We start from the raw sequence: 11,984 nt of genomic DNA, 5'->3' as shown, positions 1-11,984 counted from the left end.
TATACAGATCTTTTCCACTTCAGAGGACTCAGCAAACATTAACTAATCAACCATCTGTGCACTACAGAACTGTAGTTAAGGAAACATCCCTGTTTTACAGAAGGGGACCCATGGCACAGAAAGATAAAGGCCCAGATTTTCAAAAGTAACTAGTGATTCTGGGTATCTCAGTTTTTGAGAATTCTGATTGAGATAGGAGGGGCTTGATTTCATAAAATACTGAACATCCATTCTCTAGAAATCAGGTGGTTGAGGTCTCATATTGGGTACCTAAAAATTGAGGCATCCAGAATCACTCATCACTTTTGAAAAAAAAAAAATGAGGCCAAACTAATTTGTCAAAGACCATGTATACTGTGAACTCTGAGCTGGCATTAGTATCCAAGAATTCCTGGCATGTTCAGGCCACAGATCATACTACCTGGAAGGTCTTTTGTCCTACCTCTTATCCTTTAATGCTACTACATTTCTAAGGTGTAAGAATGGCCTGGAATGTCTGCATCTTACCACTGATTGGTTATCCAGAAATTTGATACTGGGCTACAAACTGAAATTTTGTATATTTTCCCAGTGTAACCAATATTGACATGCTTTCAGAAATTATGAGTCAGAGCCCCAAACTCATGAGATTTTTACAAAATTAATAAAAATTTGTTGCCTTTTACTTAGGGTGAACTTGGGTCTAGTTTTCAAGATTTTCTCTGCAACCAAGAGGCTTAGAAAGTTACTATTTAAAAATAAAATAAAATGAAAGCTCTGATACCCACTTATTCACACACCTGGGAACTGAGGCTTTAAGAAAAACAATAAATATAGTGAGACTCCCAATAGAAACATGAGAACTGTTGATACTGTGTAGTACTAAACTGAACAGCATTTGCAATTATCTTTACTCACTCAATGTCATCATCTTGGATTTGTTGTTAAGAACATAAGAATGGCCATACTGGGTCACACCAAAGCTCCAACCAGCCCAGTATCCTGTCTGCTGACAGTGGCCAATGCCAGGTGCCCCAGAGGGAGTGCACCTAACAGTGCACCTGATCAAGTGATCTCTCTACTGCCATCCATCTCCACCCTCTGACAAACAGAAGCTAGGGATACCATTGCTTACCCATCCTGGCTAATAGCCATTAATGGACTTAACCTTCATGAATTTATCTAGTTCTAATGGCAATGCTATGAATAATGCCGATGATCTTATCTTATGTTTATATAGAGCTTTCTATTCTGAGGAACGTTAATGCTGAATTGAGCAGAGGTGCAAACCCTACATAAGGGGCACTTCAGGCCCTCAAAGAGCAATCCTTTAAAACAGGGCAGATTATGAGAACTGTTTAACCAAATGCTTTAGCACTATGCCACCATTTAGGACAGGAAGTGACGGAGGACAAGGGTGTGGGAACTTCGGAAGTAGAATGTAACCCATTTGGGAATTTGTCCAGGAGACTGGAATTAACAAGATGAACTGATCCTTAGAATGCCCACCAAACCTACTGTAGAGGAGTGTGTTTGTGTCCAAATGATTCACAATTTTGGGGGGCTTTTGGACCCCCATCTGTCTTTGAGCCACTAGCTGGCATTGGTGGCCCAAAGTGCCACTTTAGCCTGATTAGCCATTGATGACCTTTCCTTTTGGGTTTGGGCCTTGCTGCTCTAATTGCCGTATGTTCTACATAGGGCAATTCTGGATGGCCAGTTTGAAGCTACATCTGGTAGAGAATATAGCTGCCTGCTTTTCGATGGTGTTAGCTGCAGGGAACAAAAATTGTTCTTCAACAACTTTTCATTTCTGGGCGCAGTTCAAGATGTTGACTTTGAGCTGAAGTTTGCATCCTGGCCCTAAAATGCCACCCTTCCAACCCTGAGCCACTGTAGGAGATGAGATTAGGAAGGTTGCTCAAGATAACAGCCACTAGGTTTACAGTCACTGGGTGCTGGGAGCAAGGCGTTCTCGTTGGAGGGCCCTTGACTTTGGCGTTGACTGCCAGATCAGGTTTTTACCTTTAGGGTATGGTGCAAGGTCCGTTTGTTAGGCTTTCACCTGGGGGTGGGATTTGTGTTAGTTTTAATTGGGGATTTTCTTTTCTTTTAATTTTTTTTGTACAAATATTGGAGATTTAAATTAAATACAAGTGTTCTGAGATATGCAACAGAGCCAATTTTACAAAAGAAACACTGTTTGTGTGCCATGGTGCTGTTTGATTTTGTAACCTGTTCTGCTGAATACAAGTTGAACTTACACACTTTGCAGGGAGCATTCTTTTGTGGAGAGAGGACATTGATCTAATTTGGCAGGAAATAAATGGATGTTTGTGTTATGATACCTATTCAGCTATTTTCTTGTGTGTGTCTGCAGGATACATTCTGCTTTGAAATCAGATATCATGTAACAAGGATACATTTTAAACAGGAGATAGTTCTGACCCTTTCACAACTTTCAAGTGTGAATATGTTAATATTTCATCCAGCACAGTAGTTCTGGTAGGATGAACTTTCACTGTGTTTTTGTCTTTTGGCTTTATGTTTAACTTGAGGGTTTATTAGTTATTTAATCCTTTGTAATTCTGCTGCCTCTTATCCTTACAACTGCCCCAAGACTGCAGAAAAAAAACCCAAACCATTCCTCTGGTTTTATTTTCTGAAAGATCTTTCTTCCTCTCCCCAACCCTCCCTGTCCCCAAATCTGGGCCCCAGAGGGAAACAGGAAGTTGCTTCCTCAGACCTGTCAGCTCTTATGCTTTCAAAATGAGCCTAATGATGTTGAGCCCTATATGATTCTTTCACACTTGTCTACTTCAGTCTCACACTATGAGACAAGTAGGAGCTGTGAGGAGGAAGGGATGAAAGTCATGCTATGGTAGAAATCTGTAAAACATACACATTTGGTGCAAAGGAAATTTCAGTTCGAAACATAAGTCTGTATGTGTCTTAGTGCTGTGACTGGTTGGTGCTTTCTCCGCACATTAATATATTTTTGGCCTGATGCACAGTACATTTTGGGGCATAAGGGGCGGGAAAAAGGGAAGAATTAGGCTGAGTGCTTCTCTCTCACTTCATAATATGCAACTGGAAGTACATAGCGGGGCCTTTGCCTGTGTTTGGTCATAGATGGAGAACTACCACCATGATAATACTTATGCAAAGGTTGGTAGAACATTGGTGGCTCTACGCCTAAATTTTCAAAGAAGTCCAAAGATTTCTTTTTGTGAACAGTTCCATTGCCCTCTGACACTGAAGACCATTTGCGTATGACAGGGCTCCCTGTGAATGAAAGAGCCCTGCATCAGGGGTGTAGCAGGATCTGTTTTATTTTTTTGAATGTGAAAAGTACAAGATATTTTTTAAGTCATGCCCAGCAGTCAGATGCAACCTGCTATATGCCTTATGTCCCATCACATTAAAGATGGAAGAAGAGCTTAACCAGTGTAAATAGTAGGAATCACTGGTGCAGCACCACCTTGCCACCTATGCACGGTATCACATGGTCTTCTTTTGCTCCTTTATGTTGGTTTTACAGCTGATTTGTAAACAGCCCCTTCCCCCACATCTACCTTCAAGTGAGCCATGGGGGAATTGAGGGAAAAAAAGCCACGCCCAGGCAGAAACTGCAGTACAGTGGATGAAAAATAGAGCTCTTGTAAAGAAGGAAGGGAAGGGTTTGAGGTCAAGGCATAGAAATGAATTACCATGACTATGCCACATTCTCATCGTATGACTTTGAGATTGTGTGATCTTTTGATGCCTCAGTTTACCCTAGTGAAAAATGGGGAAAATAATGCTTAATAGACTTGGTGCTATAGAAATGCAAACTTTTGTGGTTATGGCAGAATAAGGACAGCTCTAATTTATACTTATTTTAGTGTGTGTATGAATGTATAAGATGGCTACTTTGGCTTCCTCTCCTCCTCATACCTCCTAAATTTAGATAACTATAATTTGGGATGAAATGAAGGTGATGTCTTCCAAGCATGGGGCAGAAGAGAGAAATACATTGCAAAAGCATGGGTATGACTTAAAAAATATCTTGTACTTTTCACATTCAAAAAAATAAAACACAGATCCCACCCAGAAGACTGGTATGAACTTCTTAAAAAATAAATCAAATCTCCAATAATTAGAGCAGACTGTTGGTCAAGCCTTGCTAACTTTCCCACCCCCAACACTTTATTTGCAGAAAAACAGATGGTGCCGTCCTATGTCTCAACAAATATTTAGTAAGAGAGGCAGAACTGAACTTTCATGTTATTCAAATATGATCTATAGATAGAGGTATATAATGAGCTAGCTTGTAGGTATGTGCATCGCTGCTCCCTAGCAGATGGAATTAGAACTGCTCATTTGTGTGCCACAGAGACTTCAGCACCAAGAGAGACTCCTTTGGCTCAGATCTACTTGTGGAATGGGAGGATCTGAGTTCTAGCCCAAATGTAACTGTGAATGGAGAGCCATGGCATGTAGCATAATGAGAGCCATGCTGTTCTTAACTGGTCATTGGTTTGTTAACCAAACTGCAGTGCATGTGCTGGCACATCACGAAGTTTTAACATAAACTATTAAAATGAAACTATTGTTATACACAGTTTTAAAGAGCCAATCACTGCAGTGTTTAGATATCTTTACATACATTTGCTTAGCACGTTTGGTCCTCTAATTGAAACATAGCTTTCTGTGCTTTCCTTCTCCTGCATTGTCCCTTATCAGAAGGAGCTAATTCCAAATGGACTCAGAAGAACCAGCCCAGCCACTCGGGAGGCACCACCCTCAAATAATAATACCTGCGTCATTAAACAGTGGTCAAGGTAACTTATTGGTTTTTAACATTTAAATTGTAGTAGCAACCAGGTTGGACCCAATTATGCTCACAGCATATTTAATAGGCATATTTAATAGGCAACAGATTTAAAACAAACAAAAGGAAGTATTTTTTCACCCAACACACCATCAATCTGTGGAACTTCTTGCCAGATGATGTTGTGAAGGCCAAGACTATAACAGGGTTCAAAAAAGAACTAGATACATTACTGGAGGATAGGTCCATCAATAACTATTAGCCAGGATGACGCCCATAGCCTATGTTTGCAAGAAGCTGGGAATAGGTGGTGATTGATGATTACCTGTTCCATTCATTCCCTCTGAAGCACCTGGCATTGGCCACTGTCGCAAGATACTAGGCTAGATGGACCTTTGGTCTGACCCAGTATGGCCGTTCTTATGTTCTTGCGTTAGGTGCTGCTCCAAAGAGCTTGCTGTATAAATGACAGGATGTAACAGGCAGACGAAACAAGAGCGTCAGAGGAGATGGAGTAAGAAAAATAATTTGTCATGCACAATACTTAGTCAGTGCTGTGGTGCAGCATCCTTGCTTTTTTATTTTTAAATAAACCCAGGGCTTGTTCTCTTACTAACTAATTCATATAATTCAGTCACTCACAATGGCTCTCCTAGTCAAAGTTTGAATCCTCAATGTTCCACTGAATTTAAACCTCTCCAGATATGTGTGCAGCTGCAACACTCCAGGTACTCAGATATTCTCAGTGAATATTTTGCCAGCAAGCACTGATGTCAAAGCTCTGTTCGGTTAAAAAGCAAATTGAAGCAATGCTTTGTGAATAATTTGAAAAAGTGTCGCCTCTAGCCAGGTTCCCAGTGAATGCTGGCACTTGCTCAGTGGTCAAATGGGTGATTTACTATGTGTTTTTTCCCATTGCTATGCAGCAGGCCTGAGTTGTTGTGGTTTTTTTATCTCCTTCATTGGATTTGTGAGCTCTCTTTGTGGTTTCCCAAATGAGCAGCATTAAAAATGACATTCTTTGGCTGTAGGTCTAAAGGTTGTGATGGCAAATCAGAATTTCGGCATCGGAAATTGGGCCTTGAGAGAAGCAGACATATAAATCAAGGCTGTGCTGATTAAATGTGCTCTTTCATGAAGCTTTGTTGAGGGGCTAAATCCTTTTCACTTCTCAACAAAAGTTCCTGAGGGGTGGGAGGAAAGTGTGTACTTAGAAATGATGTTAAAATGTGATCTATCACTTGTATGGCGAAATTTGTATGATACCAACTGAAAAATCCAATAAGGATAATACCAGTGACCCTGCTGAACCCCCTAATAAGATGACAAGTCTCCTAGCTGTAATCAGGACTGGTAGGTACCTAAGTCAGCGGCAATCAGAGTACTTTATTGTGGTTTAGAACTGGCCGCCTAAGATATTTTACATTTGTATTGCAAGTATGTACCACTGCCATTTACAATATGTACACAATTATAACTTGCGCTTGAGAAGATTTCATTGTAGGAAGCACTCGTTTATGTAGCATAGTGGGTCCATCTGAATTATGCCTGTCCCCCTTATATTAGCCATACTGTAAATACATGTGTATAAGCTGTGGACACTGCTATGTCCAACCAGCATACAAAGGGCTTGCTTGGAACCTCAGTTCTCACCTGCCAGTGTAGCTTGGCAAGGCTGTGAACCTGTTATTCAAGATTGTTTTCTCTCTCACCAGTCCCCTAACTGTGTTTTTCTCCACAATTATAGACAGTCTGCCTGAGTCTACCTATCTCAGTGGCAGCTCTCAATGGCTCCATGGCAGAGGTGGGCAAACTACAGTCTGTGGGCCACATCCAGCCCGCGGGACCATCCTACCTGGCCCCTTAGCTCCCGGCTGGGGAGGCTAGCCCCCTGCCCCTCCCCTGCTGTCTCCCCTCCCCCGCAGCCTCAGCTCGCCTTGCTGCCAGCGCGGCAGCATGGCTGGCTCTGGCTGCGCGATGTGGCTCGGGGCAGATTTAACAGTGAACACAGGATGCCCTGGCATGGACCCCCAACAACAGGGGGCCCCATGGCCAGGCACTCAGGCAGCTCAGCACCAGTGCAACCCCGCAGGGGGAAGGGGCTGCACTGCGGGGGCAGGGGAGCACACAGGAGGTGTGGGTGGCGGGAGCGCGGGGAACATGGCTGGAGGACTCAGGAGGAGCACCGGGTGGCCATGCAGAGGGGAAACTGCCACTTCTCTCCGGCTGTGTGGCTGCCCCTGCTTCTCTTGAGTCCTCTGCCCATGTCTGCAGGGCCACATTCCAAAAGGGGCTGGGGGGGAGGGGTTTGGGGGGTCCTGGTGCAGGCAGTTGGGCAGGGCGTCCTGGGAGGGGGCAGTCAGGGGACGGGTCGGGGGGGGTTGGATAGGGGGGTCCTGGCGGCTGTTAGGGGTGGGGATCCCAGGAGGGGCAGTCAGGGGCAAGGAGTGGGGGGGGTTGGTTATGGGTGGGGATTCTGAGGGGGGCAGTCGGGGTGGGAAGTGGGAGGGGGCAGATAGGGGTTGGGGGCCAGGCTATTTGGGGAGGCACAGACTTCCCTACCTGGCCCTCCATACAGATTCACAACTCCGATGTGGCCCTTGGGCCAAAACGTTTGTCCACCCCTGCTCTATGGTAACAAGTATGACTTCAGAATTTCTAACTAAAATTAAAATTGCTTTACTGACAGTAATGAATTTAGCCTCTCAATACCTCTTTAGGGCAGGGAAGTATTAGTACCCAGTTTATGGATAGGGAAACTAAGAGGCTGAAAGGTACATTTTCAGCTCCAGTTGTGTCCTCACATACATATACTGACCTTTGTGTGTGTGTGTAAATGTTTTTTATAAGTGTAGTGTCTGTGTGAGCACAAGTGTTGCAATTTGTATCTGCAAAGCTGAAGGAATTGACATAAGTGTTTTACCTGAAAAGGATGGGTCACATCTGTGTGAGTGTGCAGATAGAAGTTAGGTGGAAGATTACACAAGCAGCTTTCCCAGAGTCGCACAGAAAATCAGTGGCAGAGCCATAAATAGAACTGAAGTCCCCTTGACTCCTTGTCCTATATCTTGGGCACAAGACCAAGGATTCAAATACTATGTTGTTGAATATAGTATAAAAATGCTAGATCATCATTCCTCCCTGGTAACTGCAAATAATATTACACTATAGTTGAGTCCAAGGTTATTGGAACTCTTTAAATCAAGGCAGGTCATAATGACAAGCTTTATTGATTGCATGTATACACATAACCCTGATTAGTATGCACAGTATTGGGCTTAAAACCTAGAAGGTAGTCTCTGATGGCAATCTCTTTTTTGACTATTCCAAAGCCCTGTTCAGAAATTGGGATGTGATATCTCAAGCAGATTAGAATGGGTCATCCAGCAGCTGCTTATTTTTCGTGTTCATCAGCACGCATTCAGAAGCAGACTAAGATAGCCTTTGCCATACTTCCCCTAAATATGTAGTATTATTTAGGGAATAGGAAAGGCTTCTTGTTTCAAGCCTTCCTTCCACCCTGTTAAGTGTTATCCACTGCCTTTAACAAAACACTCAGCTTTTCCGATAATACAATAGACAGCAAAATGTAGACACCTCTTACTAATTGACATGTGTGGTGTGACCTTGACCTGTGGCCCATTTATCTTCCACACGCTCACAGTTCACAGTTGTCTGTGAACCCTGGTAAGTTGGTTCATTATTTTTTTTTCTCCTTTTTTGTATGGTTGGTGAAAATCTGATTCATAGCTTGGTGGGACTGGGGAAGAGAGCACTGTTTGTAAGCAGCTAGTGAGATGCAAGGAGTTGCAGTGATACTGAATGCTGGGAAGAGAGACCTTGATGTCAGCTACCCTGAGGAGCATGTTTCATTAGATTCTGTGTAGCAGCCATGATAAAGCAACTGACTCTGTCATTATGATCATAGTTTACTCTTTCTGCTACAGCTGCATTCTTTGTGTTCTTTCTGAGAATTCAGTTTACGTTTCAGGCATCCTTGCTTCATTAAAACTGTTGTCCCTATTTGCCCTGATTAGTCACTATAAATGAGCTGGTGCCTTTGATAATAACATTGTGCTGATCTATTTTTTGTGATAACAATAATATTAAAGCAAGAGCTGATAAAATATTTGACCTTATAAATCTCCCCTTCCACATTTTTACCTTTTCTTTATATTTATTTGTGGCTTCTTCACCCCCAATGCGTGAAGTTAAAAGTTGAGGGAGGGGGAAGGTTTTTCACTATTGTAAATTTGGTGGATTGTAGTATAAAACATGAAAAAGCTGAATAAGTTAGGTGGAGAAGAACACATGGCATTTCTCCTTTGCATGGTGATACCTCCCTCCTTATGTGCTTGTTTATTGACTAAGAATGAGCCTGAAACAAAACTTCTGGTGGACATCTCCAGACTGTGAGGAGGCTGGGAGCCGAAGCCAGATTGTGTAGCCTTTCTCTTTTTTGCTTCTTAACCAGTCTGAGCTTCATAGTACTGAATTCGGAGTGCTCAAAACCTACCACATTCTACTCCTACCTTTACCTCCCCTGCAGGAGCCCAAAGCACCCCCTCTGCGGGCTCCAGTGCCAGGAGGTGAGGCCTTAGCTCCTGGGCAGTGCAGCCACAGCACCCACAGCCCTGGGGCTCAGGTGGCCAGGCAGTACCGTCACTGTGCCCTCAACCCCAGGGCTCCAGGCGGCCGAGCAGCGCCATTGCCACACCCCCAGCTCCGGGCGGCTGGGTAGCACAGTTGCTACACCCCCAGCCCTGGGGCTCAGGTGGCCGGGCAGTGCAGTTGCCATGTCCACAGCCCTAGGACTCCGGGCGGCCCCCAGTCCCAGTGCTCAGCAGGCCAATGTCAGGCAGAGAGCACGGCCCAGCACCAGCCACCCAGCAACTCTGAGTCACTGCAGGAGGCAGGCTGGGCGGGGATGGGGCCATGGTAGGCTGTTAGGGGAGGCAAAGCCTCCCCTTGCCTATGATACCCATCCCACATGCTTATCAGCATAGTGTATCTGAGCACCTTCCAGTAGTGCACTAAGCAATGTGACTACACATCTGTCTCATAGACTTTAAGGTCATAAGGGACCATCATGATAATTTAGTCTGACCTCCTGCACATCACAGGCCATGGAACCTTGCCCACCCCCTCCTGTAATAGACCCATAAACTCTTGATGAGTTATTGAAGTCCTCAAATCATGGTTTAAAGAGTTTAAATCCGTAAGTGACTCGTATCCCATGCTGCAGAGGAAGGCAAAGCCTGCCTACCAAGGTCTCTGCCAGTCTGACCTGGTGGAAAATTCCTTCCTGACCCCAGATATGCCAGTCAGTTGGACTCTGAGCATGTGGGCGAGACCCACCAGCCAGACACCTGGGAAAGAATTCTCTGTAGTAACTCAGCACCCTCCCCATCTAGTGCCCCATCTCTGTCCACTGGGGGATATTTGCTACTGGCAGTTTCAGATCGGCTATATAATATTATAGGCAGTCTCATCATCCCAGTCCCTCCAAAAATGTATCAGGCTCAGTCTTGAAGCCAGTTAGGATTTTGGCCCCCACTGCTCCCCTTGGAAGGCTGTTCCAGAACTTCACTCCTCTGATGGTTAATAACCTTTGTCTACTTTCAAAGCCTGAACTTTTTGATGGCCAGTTTATATCCATTTATTCTTGTGTCAATATTAGTGCTTAACTTAACTCCTTTCCCTCCCTGGTATTTATCCCTGTGATGTATTTATAGAGAGCAATTATATCTTCCCTCAGCCTTCATTTGGTTGAGCTAAACAATCCAAGCTCTCTCAGTATCCTTTTATAAGGTGGGTTTTCCATTCCTTGGATCATTCTAGTAGCCCTTCTCTGCATCTGTTCCAATTTTAATTAATTTTTCTTAAACATGGGAGACCAGAATTGCACACAGGAGTCCAGATGAGGTCTCACCAGTGCCTGTCATGTGTTTGTTCTCTCATCTGCTCTCCAGGAGGAGACGTGTGTAGTTAAGTGTCTTCTTTGGGTTGGAGTATGAGGGTTTTTGAAATTTACATGTTGCCATGTGTTTGCGTTAGGGAAGGTTGTCAAGCTGTCTGTAGTGGCTCAGGAGCATGAATGCCAACCTCAGGGCAGAAGCAGGGAACAAACCCCAAACTGGTTGTGAGTTCTATGCTTAGATTTCACCAATCAAGTGTCAAGTGTGAACTCCTCAAGTACTATAACAGCATTAACATGGAGTCACACAGACAGTCCTCTTGAGCTGATCTGCTCCGGGACACAGAGCAAACCATTAATGTGGCATGCTCGTGCTGTTGAACGCACAGGCAGAGGTGTGTGTGTGTGTGTGTGTGTGTGTGTGTGTGTGTGTGTGTGTGTGAGAGAGAGAGAGAGAGAGAGAGAGAGAGAGAGAGATTGCTGTGCAGAGAGCCCAGGGAGAGAGGCAGGGGCTGATGTTGGGGGTTTCCCCCTCCTCCTGCCTCAGGACTGGTTACTTCCTGCCACTGTGTGAACTTACAAGACAGCATGCTGACACACTCTCTGTCCCCCAAAACACACTGTCTCTCTCCCCCTCCGTACACACACACTTCCTGTCATACCCTCTCCCTCCGCTCCCTACTTCAGTTGAAAAGTAGCCATCAGTGTAGTGGGATGTCCCTGGAACAATGAGATTGGGAAACCTCCACCATGTGACACTGTGCCTGCCCCATGGGGAACTGTCAACCCTTCCCAAAACACTCTGCAGCCAGTTGCACAGTGGCATAGCTACCACAATGCACGGCTGTCTTTGCCATTGCAAGAGCCGCTAAAGTGGATGTGCTCCAGTGTCACAAGGAGCATAGTGTGGACATGCAACAGAGGTATAATTCCAGCGTTTTGATAAAAGTGGTATAACTTGAGATGCAGAAACTTGCTATTGTAGACATACCCTTAAAAATCTTGTCCTCCCAAAGTCCAAGGAGCATAGAGATCCAGTTTCTTCTTCCTAACAGGGATTTTTATTCCTTCCCCCAGAGTTCAAGTTGATGAGGGGAGTCCTCATGCATGTCTGCTCTTCAAGGGTGTGTGTGGAGGAGCAATTAACAAAGTCCCTGTTCTTTAATGGTTCATAATGGCTTATTTGGTTTCAGTAGGCCTTCTTGCGTGCAGGACCCAACGCATTCTGTAGGAAGCCTGCCGTTACATTAATTAATGCTTCTTTCTGTTTGGTGA

The 11,984-nt window shown here is 44.4% G+C and overlaps 1 protein-coding gene across 2 annotated transcripts in view; it reads left to right on the top strand.

The window, feature by feature from the left end:
• NEXMIF (neurite extension and migration factor) overlaps positions 1–11,984 on the top strand; it is a 250,744-nt gene that overhangs the window by 96,957 nt on the left and 141,803 nt on the right. The window lies entirely within an intron of this gene.

The sequence above is a fragment of the Chelonoidis abingdonii genome, chromosome 8 (assembly GCF_003597395.2).
Source record: "Chelonoidis abingdonii isolate Lonesome George chromosome 8, CheloAbing_2.0, whole genome shotgun sequence".
Lineage (NCBI taxonomy): Eukaryota > Metazoa > Chordata > Testudines > Testudinidae > Chelonoidis > Chelonoidis abingdonii.
Note: the sequence above shows the minus strand (reverse complement) of the source record. Positions and strands in the feature narration are given on the sequence as shown.